The sequence below is a fragment of the Eleutherodactylus coqui genome, chromosome 10, assembly GCF_035609145.1.
Source record: "Eleutherodactylus coqui strain aEleCoq1 chromosome 10, aEleCoq1.hap1, whole genome shotgun sequence".
Classification (NCBI taxonomy): domain Eukaryota; kingdom Metazoa; phylum Chordata; class Amphibia; order Anura; family Eleutherodactylidae; genus Eleutherodactylus; species Eleutherodactylus coqui.
The window spans coordinates 140,433,142-140,458,416 of NC_089846.1; the positions used below are offsets into that span (position 1 = coordinate 140,433,142).

The following is a 25,275-nucleotide window of genomic DNA, read 5'->3' on the forward strand; positions in this document are numbered from 1 at the left end:
CTATTGTCTGCTATCCCTTATCTGTCATTTTATAGTAGTGTGATCGGGCTGCTTCTTCAATAAAGTGCATTATACTGCACATACGTGCGGTGAGCCAGGAACAAAGGTTAAATGAGTAAACCGAGACCATGCCCATCGTATGCGCGCATATAAGGATCCCGCGGTGTGTAGAGCGCACTGCTTATTTCTCTAGGTGCCCAACATCAGATATGGCGTTTGTCTCACCTCTAGGATACCAGCCGGTTTACAACCCAGTAAGTGTTGGCTTGGTCCCACTATGTAGGCTTAGATACTATGATTATTTATTTTTTAAACTAATTTAAGGCTGGACTCGATTCATGCCGATTGGGTGGAGTCAGATAGTCATATTTCCATGCAAATTGTAAAATCGAGTCTAGATGTCAGCTGATCCATTTCTGTGAGATTTGACTGCTGACTCTAGTGTTGGACTGAGGTTCCTTGGGCTCTCCAGGGGAAATTATTTTGAGGGTCAATCATTCATCTAAACAGGACCTGTACAAGTCCACTTCTAATTCCATCAGAACCTTATTATTATCATAGTACCTAAAGGACATCGGCAATAACATCTATTAGGTTATATCATCCCAGAAGGTATAGACCCTCATATTATTGTGTCGGTCTAGCTCTAGGACCACCAGTGGATCCTCTAGTACTCCATTGCCCAGTCCAATTCTGGTTAGCCACATTGCAACAAAAGGTACATCATGAAGCGGCCCTCGACGGTTTTTATCAATCTTAATGCAGCGTGATTCAAAAAGAACGGTTCAAAAGTTAATGAGTCGGAATGACATGAAAGGATAGAGGAACTGGTGAGGTTTTTAATGCACCTTATAGATTTTGGATGTGGGTGCCATTGGTGGCATGGGTTGTCTAGTGTCACCAACTGTGCCCACAGCCAACATCTGTAAGGTGCATTGAAAACTTGAAAGTTCTTCTATATTTTCATGTCGCTCGGGCTGTTGTATGGCGATTCATGCATGAAGAAATTGGCTTTACATTTGAATCACCCTGTACTAAAGACAGTCCATTGTACAAAGATGCAGTCCACTCATACAATGGGAACGTTTTCATTCTAACTATAGGTTTATAGCACCGTTTAAAAAATGTATGAGATATTCCATCATATGTGGTAAGTAGAGATGAGCAAGTAGTGCCTTATGCGAGAACCTACCCGCTTGTCTCTAAAGATTCGGGTGCCAGCAGGGGAGAGCAGTGAGTTGCGGGAGTGAGCAGGGGAAAAGGGGGGGGGGAGAGTGAGAGAGATCTCCCCCCCGTTCCTACTCGCTCTCCCCTGCCGGCACCCGATTCTTTAGAGACGAGCGGGCAGGTACTTGCATAAGGCACTACTCTCTCGAGTAGTTTGCCTTAGCGAGTACGCTCGCTCATCTCTTGATAGAACGCTGCTTTATTAGAACCACTGTGTTTGAGAATGATAATAACATGAATAGTAACTAGTCAGTCAATGTCTATGTAGAAAATATAAGTATTAGTAATTTAGAAGAATTTTGCCAAAACACATTAATCATGATTTTTGAAGTTTGGGACCCTGATGCTGTATAGCACTCCACGTCTGGTCAACTCTCCAACTGGACTAAGAGTTCTCTGTTCCCATATACTACTGGGTGAAGCAGCACAACCGGCACAATATCCTATAATGTTGTGTATACAGCTACTATGCAGGTTTATGTGTCTCCGTGGCTACAAACTACAATAGTCTGATTGTGCGTTGCTCTATTCTCTCTACTCCTACTACTACTGCCTATAGGTTATCAAGAAGAATGGGCAGAGGAAGAACTGCCTCCAGACTCTGTTACCCATACCCCTTCAAGATCTGTGGCTATTTCCCCCGACTCCCTGAAACACATGAACGGCCCATTTGGCTGAGTAGTCATGTGTATTCAGGCACCTTCACACGGAGCAGCTATCGGTCAGACAGTCACTCAGAGAGGTGGTTGAAGCCTACCAATGAGAGTTGTTTATTTGCTTTTACACAGAGCAATGATTGGTCATTAGTTGGCCGAGACGTCGGTCATAGAGGGATCTCCATGCAAATTAATTCGCCAGTTGTTCAGATCCGAATGACTCTGACTACACCAGACGACTTTTGATCAACCAGCGGCTATCTCTTGGTAAACTGAAATAAATCACCCTGTTGGTTAACTGTTGGAAAACGTTGGCAGCCCCCCCCCCCCCACAGATGCGATAGGCATCCGCTACTGCCAAAACCGTTGTTTTTGGATGACTGCAGTGTAATGTGTATGATGGCGGCTGTAATTGTGGACCCAAATAGCTCTGCGTTTTTTCTCTTAGAAGCACTAGAGCAATAAAAAAAGGGATTTGTAAAAGTAGACAAATCTTTTAAATATTTATTTGTATGGGTTGTTTATTCAATGTCATTCTTATTTGCCCTTTAGAAAATTCCCTACCGGCATCCAATCTGTGGCGGTCTGCGGTCTGGCATGTCGGTGTACGTTCAGGGTATGATCCCTAATCATGTGCACAGGTAAATGTCTAAATCTAATTACCACCAGGCATTACAGCTACCTGTTGGGTAAATGGTGTCAAATTCCACATGACCACAACTTGTGAAAAAACCATTAAGGTCCTTTTACACGCAAAGATAATCTTTCAAACAACTGAAAGATTGAAAGATTTAGCAATGTATTTGCATAAAGTGTTAATGGCCATAATGGCCATTAACACTTTATCATCTTTATTTGCATGTAAAAGGGCCTGCACGAGTTGTTTGCAGAGCCCAGCATGTGCTTAAACACACTCCCAGGTGTGTCAACAGCTGCATTGTTCTCCTCCTGGCTTTCGGCAAATTGCATTGTTCTCTCCCGGTTAGTGTACACATGCCGTGGGGAGAACAGCATGCGGTCTATTGAAAGATAAATGTGTTTGCTTTATCTCTCAGTGGCTGAACAATGGATTTTAAGTTAACCTTAAACTCATTGTTCAAACAAAAAATGTGCGATGCCCGCATTTACATCGCTGCGTGTAAAAGGGCCTTTAAGCATACTAACATTTTGGTTGACTCTATCGATCCAGAATTTGCTTGATACCCTCGAGATTGGTCAGTGGGGTGCGGGCACAAAGCTGATACAGATTTTAATCTGATGCTTTGTTGTCCTATAGGAGCTGCAGACACAAAGCAATAGGATCCCTAAAACAATATTATTAGTGATAGTGGTTCTGGAGTAATAAAAAAAACTGTTTGCAAAAGTCTACACGCCCTTTACTGTTTTTTTTTTATCAGACCATTCGCTCAATATCATTCATATTTGGCCACTGAATAATGTATGTTCAAGCATGCTATCAGGTCATTCTAAAGCTAGGAGGCAGACAGGCTTACAGCTATTAGCAGCGATCCCTTATCTGTGGGCGGATTACTCAGTATTACACCACGTCTTATTTATAGCCAGGTAGAGCCGCTGTCATCACCTGAATGAAGGCATCACAATCTTATCACCATTCCATGGAATATGATGTGAATGGGTTATCATAGGGGCCCTTATGTGACTTGGCACAGTCATCAGCGTTATAAACTTATATGGCATCTAGCTGATTGCAGCAATGGTTGCTGCAGCTGTCTGCTACACTTTGGTTCCCACACGGCCCCCTGCTGCCATTTTATGGCAGGCATTAGCAATCAAACTTTATCTAGTAATGGCTTAAACAGGCGACTGGGATTTTGTCAAGTTTTGCGGACGTGATTTTCATGTGACTAAGTGAACCCATTGATTTCAATGGGTTTGTTCTTGTGAACGTGTTTCTTGCGCGCAATTACTACCTAAATACAGCACCAGAACCAAGCTCAGTACATAGATACAGCACCAGAACCAAGCTCAGTACATAGATACAGCACCAGAACCAAGCTCAGTACATAGATACAGCACCAGAACCAAGCTCAGTACATAGATACAGCACCAGAACCAAGCTCATTACTGTGTGAGGCAAAACATAGGATTTGCCCTATCTTTCTATGTGTTATGGCAGCAAGGGTAAGGGTGTGACCCGGCGTACAACCCTTGTTCATATGCTCTTTTGTAGCGAGCGTATTTGCGCATGCACCCTTGTCTGTCGAAGCCCTAACAGTGAGTAAAGTGGTTTATCCCTAAGGGGCCTTTTACACGAGACGGAATTATTCTGCAGGGACAGTTCAGAATTTTTATGTCATCCCTATGGGGTTGTTAAAATCTGTGCGTCTTTACTTCAAAACTGCAAGACTAAATTCTGCAGCCGGAAAGCTTTCTGCTCCGGTATTAAGGACGTCCTGCAGAATTGTTATTACGGATCACTAACATACAGGAGATGTAATTCTGCAAAGTTGACAAAGTTGCACATAAAAATCTGGATGCTCTTCCACAGATACAAGTTTATTCCTCTACTTGTTACCAGGATTAGCCTTACCGCTGTTAGATGGCACCAATGTTTTTTGGTGCCCCATCATAAGAAAAAATGAAATATATTGCAATGATAGGCCATCTGCCTATAGTCTGCTTGTGCAGAAAGCAGCAGAATAGCTCAGTGAACAATAACGGTGCCAGAACCAAGCTCATAACATAAATACAGCATTAACCAACCTTAGTACATAGATACAGCACCAGAACCAAACTCCTATATACAGCATGACTCAACCTCGGGACATAGAATACCAAAACCAAGTTTAAAAGATAAATACTGTAGCAGAACCCTGTTGTGCGGGGGCACTGATGGGCTGACAGCAGCGCCTTGGAATTTCAGAAGGGCGAAGATAGATAGTATGTAAGGCCGAAAAAAGACAGGTCCATCTAGTTCAGTCTATTACTCCCTAATGTTGATCCAGAGGAAAGCAAAAAAATAATGTCATATGGAGTTAGAAGATCATCTGACTTGGCAGACCCCTACATGACGGTGGTAGACGCTCTGTGTGACCATACGGGCCGTACATAGCCAGAGGCATTACATTAGTTCATGCCCCGTACAGTATCTCTCTCATATATACTGTTATATGGTCTACAAGGGACCATACTACACCCTGCCCAATTATAAGCTTCATACAGTGAGATACTCAAGTAACAGCGCCATCCATTGGCCAAATACAGCTGCCTAAACGGTAATATCACCCTACAACGTTCATATTACAACATATAGGCACAACGTCTTACTAAAACTGATATAATTAAAGGGTTTTTCAGGTGTAAAATATTGCTGACCCGTCTTTAGCATAGGTCATCAGTGTCAGATCTGGAGGGTCCACCAGAAACTCCACCAATCAGCTGTTTGAAGAGGCTGTGGTCTCGTCACATGTATTTGTCTTGTGGCTTATATGCAGCTCCGTCCCATTCAAGTGAATAGGATTGAGCTGCTATACCAGACACAGCTACCATGAAATGAATGTCCCAGTGCCTGATATATTGTGAAGAGGCCGCAGTAGTCACCCAAGTGCCATGGCCTACTCAAATAGAAGAATGTTGGAGGTCCGAGTAGTAGACCCAACTGATATCAATATCCTAGTCCTGAAGAACCCCTTTATTTTTAAGATTTGTGTGCTAGGCCTTCTGTGGTGTCCCTTTCATCATCCAATGTGTTGGATCGGATGGATAGTGAAAACACCGAATATACCACCCTTGTGCAGTCCTGTAGAGTGATGAGATGTTGTAGTAGGAAGGTCCATCACTTTTTTGTCCGTGTGTTCTTCACAGGTTCAGTGTGGACTTTTCATGTGGTCATCATGATGGAGCTGACATTGCTTTCCACTTTAATCCCCGTTTCGATGGGAAGGACCACGTTGTATTCAACACTTTCCAGTGCGGGTCATGGGGAGGCGAAGAAAAAAAAATGGATGGATTCCCCTTTCACAAAGGGAGGCACTTTGAAATTGTGTTTTTGGTCAATCCTGGATGTTACCAGGTAAGAAAATGAATAAAAGGGATCTACAGATATATGTAATCCAATAAAAAACATTTTTCATCGACTCGAATGTTAAATGTTTACAATGGTTAAAAATGAATCCCAACTCATCCGACTCTGAGAGTAATGGTCGTACGTTCTCTCTCTGTTCAGGTCTTTGTAAATGGTTGCTGCTTCTATGATTTCCGTCACAGGATTCCCCTGGAGAGAGTGGAAAGCGTTCAAGTGGGTGGAGATGTGACCATCCAGTCTCTGAGCATTGTTGGAGGAGGAGGAGGAGGAGGAGGAGGGGTGAGTTACACTTGATTGTAAGGCCATCCTCAGATTAGTCATTGCGAGACGTACGCATCGTTCACAATTATGAACCCCATTCTTTTGAATGAAGTAGTATACACATCGCGGCATGTCCTATCTTTTCGTTTTCCTCAGAACACATCGCGGGACTTTAACATCGCATGGCTCTCACATGCTGTGCGATGTGTATGAGTGCGAGGTTCCCCATTGAAATCAATGGCAAACACTTCCAATCCTCCATCACGCGTGAACCTTGTGTGAGAGGGTCAGGATTTCACAGATGGGGTTTTTGACTGAAGAATGCCTTGCATCAGCGGGTGAATCACACAATATCAGGCCGAGTTTCACGACCCGATATCCCGCTAGTCCGTGTGTAAGCAGCCTTAGGCTAATTTCACACAGGCAAGTGCGATATAGAATTGAATGGATGCGAAGCGTTTTTGTATCAAAGCGTCTTGCATTACTTTGGGGAAGTAGCGATCCTCTGGCGTACACAAACGTTGGAGAGATCAAATGTAGTAAAAAGTGTGAACTTCTGAATGAACTTTGACCAATTAGAGTTGATTGGGTTATAATGTTACACATTTTAATGCTTTTTTTTGTAATAAAGAATAAACGCTTGACCAATGACTGAGGCGTGATGGGAACAGCCCCTTAGAGGGTTGGGAGGTCCCGTCAAAATCTGGTTTGCCTGACATTAATTTAATATGTATGGCCAGCTTAAGACCAAGTTGACACACAATGAACAAAACTAGATCATGCTGTAACTAAAGCTGGAGCTGCACATCAGAAAGCTATCAGGCACTTCCCTGACCACCTAAAAACATGTACATATAATATAGGAGTATTGCAGAAATACTGCTCTGGTAACGCCAGAATCAAAGAATCCAGCATATTGAACTCTAATATACCTGATCCTTCTATCGCCCGACATTATCTGTAGACCGGCTATCGGGCTGCCTCTGTACACATCAGATTATGGGCCGAACCTCACAAAATTGGGGGTTCAGATTACTTTCATGCAGCATATATGGATGATTTAAGAGAGAAATATAAAACTGAGGAGCTTAGCGGGATCCCATAAAACGACCAACATGCTATTGACTGAAGAATCCGGGTATCACTACGGAGCCCAAAGCCTTTGTGGTCCACCCAAGTCCAGGAACGGTCCTACTGCTCCTCTTTTTGCGGGTAGAGTAAATGTGGTAGCTTTTTGCAGTCTAGATCCTCCATGGGAGTTCTTTGTGCAGAAGATCTTATATATGACACGACTTTAGATAGTATCCTCTGGTTCCTGACTTTGCCATGGGGTCCCATGAATTCTATTTGCATCTCTACGAAGAAGTCAAAAATGATCTGCATTCTGGCTGTAGAATTTATTATAATCAACCTTTAGAAAAGAGAAATACATTATGTTTGACAGTCGACCTGCTTTTCAATACATTTTGTCCATCTGTCAACAAGCTTCCATATTCCCCCATTAAAACTGTTTTAGGCTGAGCTGCGAACCACGAATGCGCCGCTGTCTTCACCTCTTAATCTGACATGAATCTTCGTCCTCTTAAGGCTTCTTTCAGGAGACCGAGCAGGAGTTTGTTTGATAGGACAAGGTCAGGACTATAGGGAGGGTGCTTTAACACCTCTAAATGAAGGTTTACTGATACCTGCCCTCGAGAATCCCAGCAACCTGTAAGCATCAATTCTCCCAGCTGATGGTTGACTTTGAATTGTCTGTTGGTCGGCGACTAAGGACGTTTCCATTCCATACTCTGCTGTTTACTCTCAGACTCAAAAAAACAAATTGCTGCCTGCTGCTCTTTTTTTTGTGCAAATCACAAGAGGGGAAGACATTTTTCTTGCAGTCCCAAATTAACTGACGTGACCTGTTCAAACCCGCGCAGCAGGGACTGTGGAGACGGCGACCTCCAATGGAAACCATTGATAAAACGGTGCGGACAAGTTTAATATAACTGGACTGTGGATAATTTTTGACTCCCTCTCATGGTTTAGGTAGGTGGTCAACTCATGTCACCAAAATTGGTCACTAGGCAGAAAATGGGTGGGAGATGTAGGAACCATGAGGAGAGAGGAATTTGTAAAACACCTTAATGTCAAGAATTCTAAGGATAAGAGTCAGAATAGAAAAGATGGGAATATTAGGACTGAGTGGGAATTTTATCATGCTCCTTTTTATTGTAGCACCCAGTGGTGACTCCTTCCTTCCCTTCAGGTGGGGTAAGTGTCGTAGAATAGAGACGCCGGATGTTCCATCTGCTGTGTCACATGTGGCCATTATAATGTATATTGTCTCTTTGTCTCTCCAGGGGATGCCGATGCATGGGTACCCAGCCACGAACCTGCCTGTGAGTACACGATCACCAGTTACCCTGTGCCCATATACTTCTTGCAGTACTGTAAAATCCTGTATATCCGTCATCCTGATCTGTTCTCTTCCTCCTATTTTCTCAGGCAATGGGAGGACCTACCTATAACCCGGTCAGTATACAGGGGTCTTATGGAAGTCACATGTTCATAGTGTTATAGGGTCATCCATGACTTGCTTTTCTGTCGTCTTATCCAGTGTTTCTCAACTCTGGTCCTCAAGTATCCCCAACAGAGATCCGGTTTAATGATTTTCCATAGAATATCTATTATAATGCAGTGATGGTGAATTCCTTGAGCAACCCTAATTCCCTAAGCGCACAAAATAATTCTTTTTGTTTTTTCATCACTGCTAACCGAAGCCATAACTTTTTTTTTTATTGATGTAGCCATATGCAGGCTTGTCTATGGAAGGACTTGTATTTTTAAAGGGGTTTTCCAGTTGTAAACTATTGATAGCCTGTCCTCAGGAAAGGTCATCAATAGTAATTTGGTAGCGCCTGGGACTCCCGCTGATCAGCTGTTTGTTGAGTTGCTGCACACATACACTGAGCTAATTTCTTCAGGAAGCAGACAGCTCCATTCAGACTTCAGTGGCTAGGCTTGGTATTGCAGGCCAAATTCCCATTCATTGCAATGGGAACTTTACCTGTGATACCCAGCCTGGCCATAGCAGTAAAAATGGAGCTGTCTGCTTACTGCTTCGCGTACTATTCTACTATTAATGATCTTTCCTAAGTATAGGTTATAACTAGACAAACACTTTAATGACACCATTTTGGGGACTCATATAATGTAGGTAATTTATGAATTTTTTAAAATTGAAAAATAGTTCCGCTGTTGCATTCTGGGTCCTGATTGTATGGTGTTCACTGTGTGATATATATTATATAAATGATCTCTTAGCTTTATCCTGGTGATCATCACAATTATGGCCTCTTCTGTATTCTAGCGTATTATGGCTTCAGTTTTAGGCAAGTGACACAGCAGCAGATTCTGGCTTCATGTAGATTCCTATGATGCTCAGGCGTTCAGGCCCGGATACCAGCTGTCAGACCAGGACACGTCTTTATAACGAACACATATGCTGGTGTGTTACCGGCTTTAGACTAACAAGTCCGGCCTAACATATACAGGAGGCCTTTAGTAAGCCTTCACTGCCGTGGCATCTAATTGGCACACTGCAGTCACTTCACAGAGACTCCAATGGCATGCTGGAGGGAGAGGATGATGCCAAGGTGTGGATGATATCCTTACTACATGGCCTGTTGGGTGCCTTGAGCACCAGGATTGAGGATCACTGCTTCCGTCCATCATTGTGTCTCTTGACATTTTGTGTGCTTGCAGCCTGTTCCTTACCATGCGAAGATACATGGAGGAGTGACACCTAAGAGGACCTTTGTGGTTAGAGGATTCATGCCGATGGGAAGCCAAAGGTAAGGCAGTAGTAGGGTACTTGTGACTCCTCGTAGTCTATTACAGGTCAACATAATAAGCAATGTGGCTTACTAAGCAAGTATCAGTATCTTCTATCAACCAACTCTGCCATTCCGAGGACTAATTACTCTAGGAGATAATGGCGGTGGTTATTATGGTGAAAATGTGTTATTGCACAGGAGATAATTCAGTGCATTTGTTATCCCCTTAAACCGAATCTCCACCTTTTATTATCAATTAATACCTTAATGTATCTTAATAGTTGATAAGTTCGAGTTCAGCTACATAAGTAGTAAATGCAGGATGGGTGCAGGAGAGGCATCAAAGCCCAAGCCGTACCCCCAAATAAGGCAGACATCAGAGCAGATCCCATAATTAGGTCAGGCTCCAGTCCAAGTTCCTAATTAAACTAAATTAAACTCCTCCAGACCAAGTCATGTTTTAGACTCCAGTACACAAAATTAATTAAAATCCCAAACTAGACCCCCAAAGAACTTCAGACATCAGATGAGACGCTTAAATAAATCCAGACTTCTGACCACCCCATTAATTCAGACCCAGACCACAAAATAAATGAGAGGCTCAGGCCGGACCCCATGTTTAATTTATTCCCCTAAATAAATCCAGCCCCCGAACCCCACAGGTAATCCAGACTCTAGAACAGAACTTCACATGAGCTCACACCTTAGATGAGCTGAGAATAATTCAGACTTCAGATCAGGCGTACGAATACATTCAGAAGCCAGATGAAGGTTAAAGGGGATTTCCAAAACATTAATTTTCAAAAACACAATATTAGGCATACATTCAGATTCCTCGGGAGCATTTCCACCTATCACTCTGTATGCCTACCGCTCACTAAGGCCTTATTCACATGACCGTATTTACGCAGGTATTCATCCGAAGCGTTGGATTCCAATGTATTCATTCAGATGAGGGATTTTTGGGCACGTAAAAAAACCAGCTGAACAGAGGCAGCCAATCAGAAGGCAGGGATTTTACATAACCAAAAGACCGACAGGACTGGAAGACCGCGATGGACGTGATATTGGCGGAAGCTAAGAAACCAGGCTCCAAAAACAGGACTCTTCCACAAATTTGTGGTGAAGATGCATCAGAGATATGCTTCATTAGCCGGGACAGCATTAGGGACTATTGTGTATGGCCCGGAAACCCCTTCAATGCAGATCCCAAACTAGACCCCAAGATTAATTCAGCCCCTAAAATTAATTTGATATAAATTTATACTCCAGACTCCGTATTTAATGTAGACTAACAATAATTCAGATCCAAGACCAGAACCCTAAATGGATTCAGATCTTAGACCGGACAACAAAAAAATCTCCCACCTCACCAGCATCGGGACGCAGTGCGGCAGTGCCACATCACCAGCATCGGGACGCAGTGCGGCAGTGCCGCATCACCAGCATCGGGGCGCAATGCGGCAGTGCCACAGCTCATCTTATGCCTCTCTGTCTGCCTGCTGAAACTGACCTATATCAAGTCAACTCAGTTGGCTGGCATGACATCAAGATGCCTGGGCCAGGTTTAGGTGGACACCCCTACTTCCTTCTTGGTGTTACAGACCCGGGGAACATGCTCAGGGTTCTCTCTGTATATTCTGGCTTTGTAAACACACAAAAGACCAATTTTGTATGAGAACTTTTAATCCTTTTAGTATGTTTTTGAAGTGTGAGAGAAAACCCAACCCACGCTAACATAGGGAGAACAAACAAACGCTATGCTTCCATTGGTGGAATTCAAAGCAGAATACCAATCCCAGAGCCGAAGTGCAACAGTGATAATCATGGAGCCCCCATACGGACCCCCTGATGATGACACATTGCTCCCCATCTCCGATACTATAATCCAATACTCTATCATTGCCTTGCTACTATCCTATAATTGCTCTCTTTCAGGTTCCATATAAATTTTAAGACATCAGGTGGTGATATAGCTCTACACTTCGATGTTCGCCTCAATGAGTCTACAGTCGTGCGGAACACCCAACTTCGAGGCTCCTGGGGCAAAGAGGAACGAGGCATGGTAAACCACCCCTTTGTGCCGGGGCAGTATTTTGATGTGAGTATCTGTGCTTCCATGAGAAGTGACTGCAGAAGGAGCCTTCAGGGCCGTTTTAAGATATTTAGGCTGGCTGCACACGAACGGGTCAGATTCCCCATGTGGGAGCCTGCAGCGGAATCCGACCCTGGGATATCAATTGCAGAAGGGCTGTGGGTTGGAAAGCTTCCATTGACTTCAATAGAAGCCGTCCGTGCGGAATCCGCCCAAAAATAGAGCATGCTGCGATTTTTTTTTCTGCAAGCAGAACTCGCAATCGCTGTCCACTCGAGTGAGCGGACATGCAAATGTTCTATCTTTACAAATGGATGCGGAATACCGCGGATCGTCCCCACGGGTGACAATCATGGATTCCGCAATCCAAATCCGGTCGTGTGCAGCCGGCCTTAGGTGGTCATAAGAATGAAAGGTCTCATATAATCCTACAGATCTCCATCCGCTCCGGCAATGACCGCTACAAGATCTTCGTGAACGGACAACATTTCTGTGACTACGCTCACCGCATTAAAGCCCTGCATACGATCGACACCCTGGAGGTCGGAGGAAGTGTGGTGTTGTCTCTTGTACAGTTTTAAGGAACATCCAACAATGCCTTAGGCTACTTGCACACGGGTAATTTAAAAGTTGTGCTCAAGATTCTTAGCGCAACTCCCATCGGTCAGCATGTGGACATCCTGTTCGTGTTCCATCCGACGTGCTGAACAACGCACAATGACAAGAACAAGACCTGCTGCAATCCTCTTTATTCGGACTATCCGTCAGAGTAAAAAGAGACCGCGTGCCTACCCCACCCCCACTCACATTAATGGGTCTTATCCCAAAAATCGGATGGAAAAAACGGTGTACAAGTAGCCTGAAGGTGGAGCTTAAGATAGAGGAAGCGTGATTCGTTATCGATGAAGGCTTTTTAAAGGGACAGACACCCAAGTTTAAAGCTCCTCAGACTCTGCTCTTGTGAGGAGTATTAATAAATTACTGTTATACTGAAATAATGGAGTCATTTTTCCACCTAAATCCATTGTAGAAGATGCCAAGATACAGAACGGGGAGCAACAGTGTCTGGTTTGAATCCTGGAAATAGTAGGTTTGACACAACTCCTTAGGTTTGGTTATAACATGGGCAAAAAAAAGCAATTGCCTTGGGACCTCCACCACCCTGCCACACTATTATCACTAATAACGGATGGCCGCCATTGTACAAGCCTCTATACAGCGCCCAACACCACTTAAAAGGGTGGAAGAAGGAAGGGAGTGGAGAAACAGGCTCTCCATGAGTAAAGTACTAGTAGTAATTTGGAAATTATAGTACCAGCGTTTCTAGTGGTGCAAAGCGCCACACAGCTCTGCTACATCCACCCTGCAGACATTACACACACAGCTCTACTCCTCTGCTACATATGCGCATCACACACACAGCTCTGTTACATATGCACATCACTCAGAGCACACACAGCCTTGCTACATCCACCCTGCAGACATAACACACACAGCTCTACTCCTCTGCGACATATGTACATCACACAAAGCTCTGCTACATATGCGCATCACACACACAGCTCTGCTATATATGAATGTCAAACACAGCACACACAGCTCTGCTACATATGCACATCACACACACAGTTTTGCTATATATGAATGTCACACACAGCTCTGTTACAAATGTGCATCACGCACATAGCACACACAGCTCTACTACATATGTGTGTGTCACACATATATAGCTCTGCTACACACAGTCTTCATTGGCCTTTAATGGTTCAGCATCTGTGATTACATCACAGTCATGTGTCAGGGGCGGAGCTAATAGCTAGAGTATGAGAAGCACACACACACTTACAGACAAGTGGTCATTAGCATTTTGAAGAGCAGTAGCTGGGATATAAATGGCCCCCATATAATATTGCCATCATTAGCTTGGAGAACATATTATAGTCAAAAATCAGCTTTAACATTTGTCTGCAAATTCCATGGTGGGGGTCCTCAGGATATCCCTAGAATGTACCACCAATGTCCAATCAGCCGGAGTCCAGCATCTGTGACCCCCCTACTGTTCACCAGGAAAGGGACACTTTTTCTCCAAGTGGCTTCACTTTTTCAAGTCAGCAGTGTGGTCGGTGTTGACTATTATGGCCGCCTGCAGACGGGCAGGTTGGATCCGGCGGTGAGGATTCTCGCCGCCTGACCCGACCCGAGCGCCTGCAGAGAGCAGCGTGTCACTCACCTGCTTCCGCGGCCCCGATTCTTTCATGTGCCGGCTGCCGGCGCATGCACAGAGCGGGGCCGACGGGCGGTGAGTGACATTTCTGCGAGCCCCACACAGAAATAGAGCATGCTGCGATTTGTTTGCCGCGTGAGATTTCGCGCGGCCAAATCGCGGCCATCTGCCTAGGATTGCATTTGTTAACGCAATCCTATGCAGGTTTCCAGCGGCGGAATTTCCGCTCGTGTGAAGGCGGCCTATGGGTAGTGTTGAGCAAACCGAAACAGTCGAACCTTGTTTGGGGGCGAACTTTGCTACAAGTTCAGTTTGGCACAAACCCAAACCTCAGGCAATTCATCTCCACTGAGTCTGCTAAAAGAAGCCGGAAAAAGAAGATGATGGAAAACTTGGTGAGGGGCGTAGCTATAGGGGATGCAGGGGATGCGGTTGCACCCAGGCCCAGGACCCTTAGAGGGCCCATAAGGGCCTCTCCTCTCCATATAGGGAGCCCAGTGCTATGAATAAACCATTACAATTGGGGGCCCTGTTACAGATTTTGCATTGGGGCCCGGGAGCTTCAAGTTACGCCTCTGTTGGTGACAGAAGGTATTCTTTTATTGCCCCCCAAATGGCTGACAGCGGACACAACTTTCTGTTCCCAGTTATAGAAAGCAAAGCATGGATGATAAAATGCTGCTTTACTAAGTGATTCATTGTGCAGCTGAAGAAGTGGAACATTCATGAAGACAGGCCCATTTACACGGGATGAATGCCGGGCACACGAGGCCCATCGCTCGTTCCTTGTGTCTCTTCTCCAAAATCTAAAATGTGATTTAGAGCGCAAAGATAAGTTTTAATCCAAGTTTTTTTTGTCTATTCTGAATAGCTTTATATGGAACATCAAAGAGGTGGAAACATGATGGCTATATGTGGAGCAAGCCTATCGGTCACCAGTAGTCAATGGGATATTAGATGGACATACGGGCTAATATACAGCATTCTTCACAATCTTCGGCCCCCTGTCCACGGCCGTGACGGAATATCGCCAGTGATATTATGGTGCGGGGGAGCAGGGGGAGCGCTGTCAGGTCTGATAGGCTCACCATGGCAAATCGCGGCATGCTGTGATTTGAATACCGCGAGCGGGGAATCGCTATGATTCTTCGCTCGTGGACGTCGGAGCTGCGCTTTCCATAGCAGCGCTATGGAAAGCGTTCACTGCATTACCTGCGGCTGGATTATGGCCGAGGGTAACGCAATGAACTATCGGCCGTGGACAGGCAGCCTTCCTGTACTTGGTGTAAAGCGATGGATGTTGACTTAAACAGGTTATCCATGTTTATGATGCCTTAGTCATATTTGTGTGAGAATCCCACATGATTCAGGGAATGTGCTGGTCCTATTATCAAACCTGTTGGGACACGTGCCCTATCAATGGAGCTACAGAAGCCTCTAGGTAAGATCACGGAGATCCATCACTCATGTTTAATGGCCTTGTCAAGTGTTGTCCACAATTGACAATCTCTTTTGGTTAGAAGGGTTCCCAGGGTGCCGTTTACTGGGATTCCCAAGTGATTAGCTTTAAAGGGGTTGTCCCGCGGCAGCAAGTGGGGTTATACACTTCTGTATGGCCATATTAATGCACTTTGTAATGTACATCGTGCATTAAATATGAGCCATACAGAAGTTATTCACTTACCTGCTCCGTTGCTAGCATCCTCGTCTCCATGGTGCCGTCTAATTTTCAGCGTCTAATCGCCCGATTAGACGCGCTTGCGCAGTCCGGTCTTCTCCCTTCTGAATGGGGCCGCTCGTGCCAGAGAGCTGCTCCTCGTAGCTCCGCCCCGTCACGTGTGCCGATTCCAGCCAATCAGGAGGCTGGAATCGGCAATGGACCGCACAGAAGACCTGCGGTCCACCGAGGGTGAAGATCCCGGTGGCCATCTTCGCAAGGTAAGTAAGAAGTCACCGGAGCGCGGGGATTCGGGTAAGTACTATCCGTTTTTTTTTTTAAACCCCTGCATCGGGTTTGTCTCGAGCCGAACGGGGGGGCTATTGAAAAAAAAAAAAACATTTCGGCGCGGGACAACCCCTTTAATGTGCAGAAGAACCTGGCAGCAGATGTTCAATCCTCCTGCAGCGCCTCCACAGGAGAAGCGAAGCATTACAAAATCCCCTCTGAAATCAGTGGGCTCTAATGTCTAATGCGCAGATCTGTTGGATCCTCCAGACAAAGACGATCCTTGTTTTTGTGGATATTCCAGTTTAGTCTTCTCTTAACACAATTTTCTGAACTCATCTAATTTCTAAAGACTCCCAGCCCCACTAGATCACCTGCATCTATACACTAAAAGCACTAGAATACACTTGGATGGATAGTAGTAGCTCCCATAGCAATATTAACCCCCATTGGAGGATCAGGGCAGTTACCACTCTTGGATGTGATCTGCTGGCTCCTGTACACGGGATATCTTTCTCTAGGTGTCACCTTGTCACATACATCCTGTCCATTGACATAAGTTTTATGACTCTGTGGAAATAGAAGCAAGGCAGCCATCACCAAGAACAAGACCAAGAAACAAGTCCAGGCACCTTATCCAGAGGTATCGGGAACATGAAGGTCTGTAGGAGGGTTTGTGCTGGACCAGGTGGGACACGTCTGCCTTCACAGAGTAGTAGTGAGAACTAATGACTGAATATATAGGTGACACGGACCTCTGACATGTATGACATGATGTCACTTCCTCCTGCCAATTAGCTCAGTCCTCACCCCAGCACAAGAAGATGGCCTAACCTACCAACTCTAAGGGTTCTTACACTTTAGAGGGCACCTGCCCCTTTTTGGCCATTTTCAGCCCCTTCTGGCAGTTGAAGACGGCCCCATAGAGCGCTATATAGGCAGTACATGCGGACGAAAACGGAAGGAGCCAAAAACAGCCGATGCAGCAGCGGTGCTCTGAAGTGAAAGTACAGATACTCTTTAAAGGTGCCTATACAACTTCAATCACTGTTGGCCAACAGTTATTTTGTGACTCCCCCATACACATGGCTTCTGGGCTCGGACAAGCGTTCATGTATTTTGATGGGGCAAATATACATTAGGTATACAAAGTTGTCCTAACCCCCTGATTTTGTAGGACCAGCTAACTATCTTATGTGCATGTGGGTGGCCTGATTTTTCCCCATTGGGTAATGTCAGGGTAAGTAGGATCAGCATGTTGGACTTCAATGCCAAATCCTTTTGTTCTCAGTGGGGTTCAGCCACCACCAGAAGTACCTAGTAACTTACTCCTTTCTCCCGAGCTTGGCCAAGCTGAGAGTACATGAGTATTTTGGGAGGATGGGAGGGCAGCTTTTGGTCATATGAGTGTTCTGCGGACATCTATTAAAGTTGCTCAGGCACTTATGTGTTTACTGATAAGCCTGGTTAATGATATCAGTAATTTCCAGCCCAACCCCATATAACACACACACTTTATAATAATCACTTTGTAGTCAAAGGGAAGGGAAACCTGTCACCTATGGCTCATGGGATTTCTCAATGTGAACATTACCATTAGGGTGATATGTGAAATGCACAGAAGTCTGAATGGAGGGTGGAGAATAAATGACATAACAATTGTAGAGGATCCGATCTTTGGTTCACCTTGAATAACCTACCTGCAAAACGGGCCAGTGTCACCCCGGCCGCTCCCAGGTAATTGTTGGTACAGAGGTTTGAATGGAGCCCAATGCAAAACTAGTACCAGAGCCCCTATATATCATGTGCCATTTATAATACTGGCCTCTTCATACGTGGCAGATCCCCTATATATCATGTGCCATTTATAATACTGGCCTCTTCATACGTGGCAGAGCGCCCGGGTAGGTTTGCTACTTCTGCATCCGCTATTGCCTTAAACAAAAGAGCGCATCTGTTTGACCAAACACTTTCTGGATGTCCATTACTACAGAATATGTCACATTGAATGGTTTTCAGTGATTGGCCTGTTACTTCAGTCTGACTGCATAGAAACCTACTTATGGGGAAACAGACCCGGTGGCCAGCTGATGGCTGAAGGTCCAGTTACCGAAAATGATCTGAAAATATCACCCAGTGGGAAGCTGCAGGAGGCCACAACTTTGCCTTGTAGCGTCCAACGTAGCAGAAACACACTGAGGAAATGTATCTTTAGCAATTTTTAATGCAACTTTTCTAGCACCTTTTTTCCTTTTTTCACTGAAACACAACTTTAAATATGAGTAGAGATCCAGAGTCCCCCTGTAAGTCACCCAGGAGCATCATTGAGATTGCAACTTTTAACAAAAAAGTCTCAATTTTAAAACTGTCTAAAAACCTCTCAACTCAAACTCCGCCCCTTTTCCTAGACTCTTTTGTGGAGTGAAAGGTGTAACATCTGTTCTATTAAGTACAAATCAATAATAAATTAGTCTAAGGCGATTTTTGAACAAAAAAAAAAGGGGGGGGGGGGGCAACTCATCAGAATTTTGGTGCAACACAAGTAATAAATGTGCCCCAATATATCAAAATTCTGTTCCTGCCTAATTCTTCTAGTTTATCTCTACCCTCCATTCTGCAAATGACTGACAAGTGTCCTTCCTCTGAACCTCCCATTTACATCTCCAGGTCTTCTCCCGTGCTGCACCTTTACCCTGGAATACCACGATTAGCGTTACCTCTAATTAAACACATCTTTCATTGGTGCCCTAAACACTAATTAAAAAGTGAAATATTATTTTTTCTATTACAATCTTGTTATTAAAGCCAATTACTTTTCTACTGAGTCCGCCTGACACCCCCCCCTCCCCCCCTCCCCCCACGCAGAAGCCCCTGCAAGTTCTGTATGGTACTAATGACAAGCGGTCCTCCTTGTCCCATATGGAACCTTTTACACAGAGTCATATAGAGACCCATATTTATGGTGGGTATAAAGTCCTCTCATCGCAGACTGTGGTCAGACTTTTGCTGCTCTGAAGTATAGGATGAACATCCAAAGGTTCCTATTATTGCATCTGGGAGCAGCGATCTGGGGACAAAGGTTGAAGGAGTAAGACGCAGACCGTGCCCATATTCCGTGCCTGTGTGTATATAAGGAACCTGCTCCGTGTACACGGCACTTTGTATTTTGCTAGGTGGATAACATCAGACAACCATGGAATATATGTCACCTATGGGATACCAGCCGGTCTACAACCCGGTAAGTGACGCTCGGCTCTCCTCCACAGAGTCACTATTGTATTACTGATATTTGTCTTCTATGTGCAAGAAAGGCCTTGTATTGGGACAGCTGTAATCCTCATATATAGAGAGCCGGAGCGTGCGATTCCATCTGTGTTCTGTACGGGCACCTTGTGGGTTGGGATATCCTCCAGCATCACAATGTACGTTTTACACGTGGCATAAAAAGGACAACCCTCCTTCATCAGTCCATTAATATCACTGCTATCGTAGTTTAAGTAATATTGCATAAAGGAGGTGTATACTTTTACAACAGGTTTTTTATTGCTCCAGTTCATCTAAAATTTAAAAAAAAACTAAAAAAACTACATTTCAACTTTACAAGTAAACTTAATTTTTTTTAAAAACAAGAGTTTTTAAAATTGCCAGTTTGTGTATACAGCTCCTATGCAAACGTATGCATCTCCATGGTTACAAACTATAACCAAAGGCTATACACCTTTAACAACTGTCAGGAAAATGCTTGCGTGTTTAGGGAGGTAAGCCGCAGTCAGACAGCTCCTGTGGTGGCTTATCTCTTAGGGAAAAAAAGGGAAAAAAAGGGAAAAAAACATCCCAGATCCTTCTTGCTACTGATGTCAACGGTCAGGAGAAGGTGGAGCCGCCCCAATATGCATTAGAAAGTCACCAGGCACTATCATTATCAGCAGTTCCCACAACTAAACCTTAATGTGTATGCGAGCCTTTACTCTCTTTTATCTGCTCACTATAGATTAGCAAATGCAGAACAGGAGATGAAGTGGAATACGGATGACTGCGGGTCGGACGGCACACAGGAGTGAATATAGAAGACTTAGGAGTTTTAGATCCAACAGTAGATTTTTTAAATAGATTTTTTAGCAATTTGCTTGTTTTACAGTCGATGCACAGAAACTGTTTGTAAAAGTCTACACACCCCTCACCATTTCCAGTTCGCTTTACATTATTCTTCATCCATCTTTCTTTAGGCTCTGCCTTTTCGGAACCCCATTTATGGTGGTCTGCGAGCTGGCATGTCGGTTTACATTCAGGGTGAGATCCCTCATCACGTTCACAGGTAACTACCATCAGGTATTACAGCCGCTCTCAGACATACCAACGATTTGGCTGGATCTCCCTATCCAGAGTGAAGACCTCCCATGTGAATGGAGAAGTGCCTTGGGGTGCTATTATACCGAGCGTTAACGTTCATGTACTAGCGCTAATCCTGCGCTGCAAGTTCGGCCCGGCAATTGTTGGGAAAACATGCCCCCTAGTGGCAGCCGTTAGCACTTGTGTAATAGCAGCCTTTAACTGTCCGAAGACATGAGATTGGCTGGCTGATCACACCCATATTGATGGATTCTGATCAGGATCTATAGGGTTAGGGCTTCTTCACATGACTGTGTTCGCGCAGGTATTTACAAATATACACCTGCAAAACATAAAGCATCGAACCCTTCAAGCACGTTTTGCAAACGAACAGAAAAAAGTAGGACTTGTTCTATTTTCCTGCATTTTGCGCAGCAAAGGCCCCCATAGAAGTCTATGAGAGGTGAGCAAATATGCAAGGGGGAGTGTGAAAGACTGTGAAAAACACGTGAAAAAGGACACATCTGGACTTTATTGGGCTGAATAGCCTTTTAAGCCATGAAAAGATGCGCATGTGAACGGCCCCGCATGTGTAAAGAGGACAGCACTGCGCGTAGACACGGGCGCAAATGGACCTCATGCAACCTCATTCACGTGCAAAAACTCTGTGCTGCGGCGAGCGTGTGTGCGCCTACAGTCATCTAAGCAATGGACAGATCCCCCAAGTGCATGCGTACCCAGCGGCAGAGAGTTTGGAGAGCGGTAATGTTAAGGCCCATTTAGACACAACTATTAGTACTCAAAATTAGCTCAGAAGCCATATTTTGAGCGATAATCGTTCTGTGTAACTGCACTGACATCGCGCCGTTTTCATTAACCTGTCGCTGATCGCTGATCTTTTAGCGTGCTGACGATGAGCCCTATCAGGGATTCACAGCGGGATACAGCTGATACTATTGTTTCAGCTGTATCCCACTCCGTGAACATAGGCGGGGTATGAAGAACAGAGCGGTCCAACTCTGTTCTACATACTCCACACGGAGCGCACAGCTGTATACCAGCTGAGTGCTCCATCAACAGCCGGGGTATGAAGAACATAGATGCGTTCTGCATACCTCGCATGGAGCACTTGGCTCTATAACAGCCGGGCGCTCCAAGCAGAGAACAGCTGGATGCAGAAGACAAGCGGCGCCACTTGTCTTCTGCATCCCCTGCTCGGAGCACAAAGTGATTGCTCAACGTTTGAGCAATCACCTTGCGCTGTAAAGGCACACAACGATTAGCGCATTAAGACATCTTTTGAGCGATAATCGTTGTGTCTACATTGGGTTTTGAGCAGCTCCTATAAAGGACCTCATTTTTACTTTTGCTACGTGAACCTATCATTCACATCATTGCCCCCAGGGTCTGCCAGTGGCGGGGAGGGGGGGGGGGGGGGCGACGACAAAAATGATCCTACATGGTGGAGTTTTACCTATGAGATCACTTGTTTTCTGCAGGATAAGTGTCTCAAGAGGTCTGACGGTGGGGCGGTGGACACAAAATGATAGAGGTTCATCCTTTTTTAGAAGCACTAGAACAATAGTAAAGTGGTTGCTAAAGTTTACATACCCTTTAATACCTGTTTTTATGGGGATGTTCACTCACTATCAGTCTAATGTGTACCCAGCCAAGCTATAAGGCCATATTAATGGGGATGTCAGGGCCTGTAAGGGCCGTCTGTATGGTGCAGCTGACATGCCGATGGCCAGCATTACTGTGAAGGCTTCGACAGTTGTATTCATATATCTGTAGCAATCTAGAAGCAAAGAGACCATCAGAGAGCAGAGCTTACCAACGGCGGTCCCCAAGACCCCAGCGCAGAGTTTACCAACGGCAGTCCCCAAGACCCCAGCGCAGAGTTTACCAACGGCGGTCCCCAAGACCCCAGCAGGTCATGTGTTCAGGATTTCCCTAGTACTTCACCAGTGAGGTCATTATTGTCCGTACCTCAGACATTGCCACAAGTCTTCTCTCTATAGGATATCCTGGAAGCATGGCCTGTTGGGGGTAGAGGAGGTCTTGAGGACTGGAGTTGGGAAACCCTGCCCCAGAGTATATACTGTATGCTTTAATCCAATCCTCGTTTGATGCAGCGTCATAATATAATGTGAGTGGGGTAACGATCAGAGCTCTATGTGACGCCGCGTAGTAAACATGTCAGTATGGCACTAATTGATTCCACACAGCTCCGTATAGCTGGCTCTCAGGAACTATTATACTGCAGGCATTAGCACACAGGCTTATCTGCTGCTACTCCCTAAAGCAGAGGCTCACACCCTGAGTCAGGGCCCTAGAAGAGATTCTAGAATTTGCTTTTGAAACGAATGATTCATTATATAAAATTGGCAAAAGCTGAGTTTAAAGTCCAAAAGCTACGACCCTCGACCCTCGGCTTCCAGGTTGCCTAATTTGCACATTCACCGGTCGCATGCACTATCCTGCCAAAAGTAATTGGAAAGCCGAGCAAGAGTCAAAGGTCGTATTTATTTCCATATGTTAATACTTGTTAATGTTTACCGCTACATCCAAACGGACGGATTCTAATTGCGGAATCCACGATCGCCGCCCGTGCAGAGGATCTGCGGCACTGAAAGGCATGAGCATTCAATTTTTCCTTCACACTCGCGGATACGAACTGTATATTCCGCAAGTGGAAGAAAAATGGCAGCATGCTCTACTGAAGTCAATGGAGGCCATTCGACCAGCAGATCATACAAAATTAACATTGCATATGGGCTGCAGGTACCCGCGTCATCGCTTAGCGACGGTGCAGGAAATACAAACAATGAAAAAAATCCAGAATCCACTGCCGGCCCCCCGCATGCAGAGTCCGACCCGTTCGTGTAAACCCGGATGTAAGCTACTTTTACCACTTTTAGTCCAGTTGAGCTGGTGAGTTGTACTGAACCACATGCGCTATGTATCAGTAGCACGGATCAGCTTAGTAAATAATGGGTGGGACCCGATCAGACCTGATCTACCAACTGTTCACATTAGATGAGTGCTTACTGACCTTTCTGGGATATAACATTGATGGCCTATGCTTAGGAGAAGCCTTCAAAGTGTGATCTATGGGGATCTTGTGGGTCAGACTCCACTGATTACACGTTGATGATTGGTAAGGGTCCCGGTAGTCGTCCCTCCACAGATTGAGAACGCTGTGCAACAAAATGTTTGTAACAGATCAGCGGCTCACAGTAACTTTAGTGCTGAATTCACATATGATCTCCGTTTTTTCTGCCACGTAAGGTTTTCCAGTTATCGGGAATAATGTCACCCAATCGCCGTTGTATTTTTTGGAAATCTGCCGATACAATTAATCCAGTCGGCTCGTTATTAACCTGCTTAATAAAAAGAATAACAAAAGTGATTGTGCAACTATTCCGTAATCCCTGTTACACACCGCGCTGCCTGCACACTATAAGGGTGGGTTTATGTAACATATAGGGATGTCTCCATGTGGTGTAAACACTGCGGATCATCAGCAGTAAGATGTAATTAATGGACAGTGTTCTTACAGGTCGTTGGTTAGACTAAATAAAAGAATCAAAATCATAGAACAAAAATACATATTTAGTATCGCTGCGTCCGTAAACGTCCGATCTATTAAAGTAATGCATTATTTACCGCACGGTGAACGTCGTCTGAAAAAAAGAAAATTTAAATGCCAGAAATGCGCTTTTTTGGTCATTCCGTCTCCAAGAACAAATGCAATAAGAACCGATGAAAAAGTCGTATGTATTCCAAAATAATACTAATGCAAACTGCAGGACGTCCCGCAAGAAATGAGCCCCTGCACAACTATGTGGGCGAAAAATAAAAAACGTTATTGCGTGCAGAAGATGGCAGCAGAAAATAATAAAAAAACATTTAACGTCTTTGAAAAAAAAACAAGTAGTACAGAAAAAAAAAAAAAAAACAACATAAATTTGGTATCGCAGTAATCGGACTGACCCATAGAATAAAGTTATCAGGTTGTTTTTGTTGCAGTTTGTAACAAGACGCAACGAAAGATGGCAGAATTTCATTTTTTTTTTTCATTTTACTACTTTTAGAACTTTTTAAAAGTTTTTTAGTACATTATACGGTACTTTAAATAGCACCATTGAAAAATACAACTCCTCCCGCAAAAAACAACAAGTCCTCAGACAGCGACATCGATGGATAAATAAAGGAGTTACGATTTTTTTTAAATAAAAAAAAAAAGCTTGGTCACTAAGGGGTTAAATCACTTGAAGACGAGACGCGCAGCTAATATTCAGTTTTACCCGTGGAATCAGCAGGTTTTAATTTTACATCAATTACTTTGTTACGAAATAAAAAAAAAAACGTGTTGCACAGAGTAATCATTAAGGGTCCCAGAAGTCATGCCTGCACAGATCCCAGATTGCTGGTTAGTAAGGGTCCTGGGAGTGAGACCCCCACAGACTACAGATTGATAGACCATCAGTGTTATATCACAGAACCTCCCACCCATTTACATTGTGTGATCATCAGGATCATCCGGCTCGTAGACGTCTTAGTGAACACAACAATATCGCATGGATAGGCCTTCATGTAAATGGTCCTCTGGGGGGGCCAATAGATTATACACGGAGGGTCCATGCTGCTCTCCCGGGTAGTTGCAGAG

The 25,275-nt window shown here is 44.6% G+C and overlaps 1 pseudogene; it reads left to right on the forward strand.

Annotated features, from left to right (window-relative positions):
* Nucleotides 1–209: 209 nt before the first annotated feature.
* Nucleotides 210–25,275, forward strand: part of LOC136581165 (uncharacterized) — a 31,938-nt pseudogene continuing 6,872 nt past the window's right edge.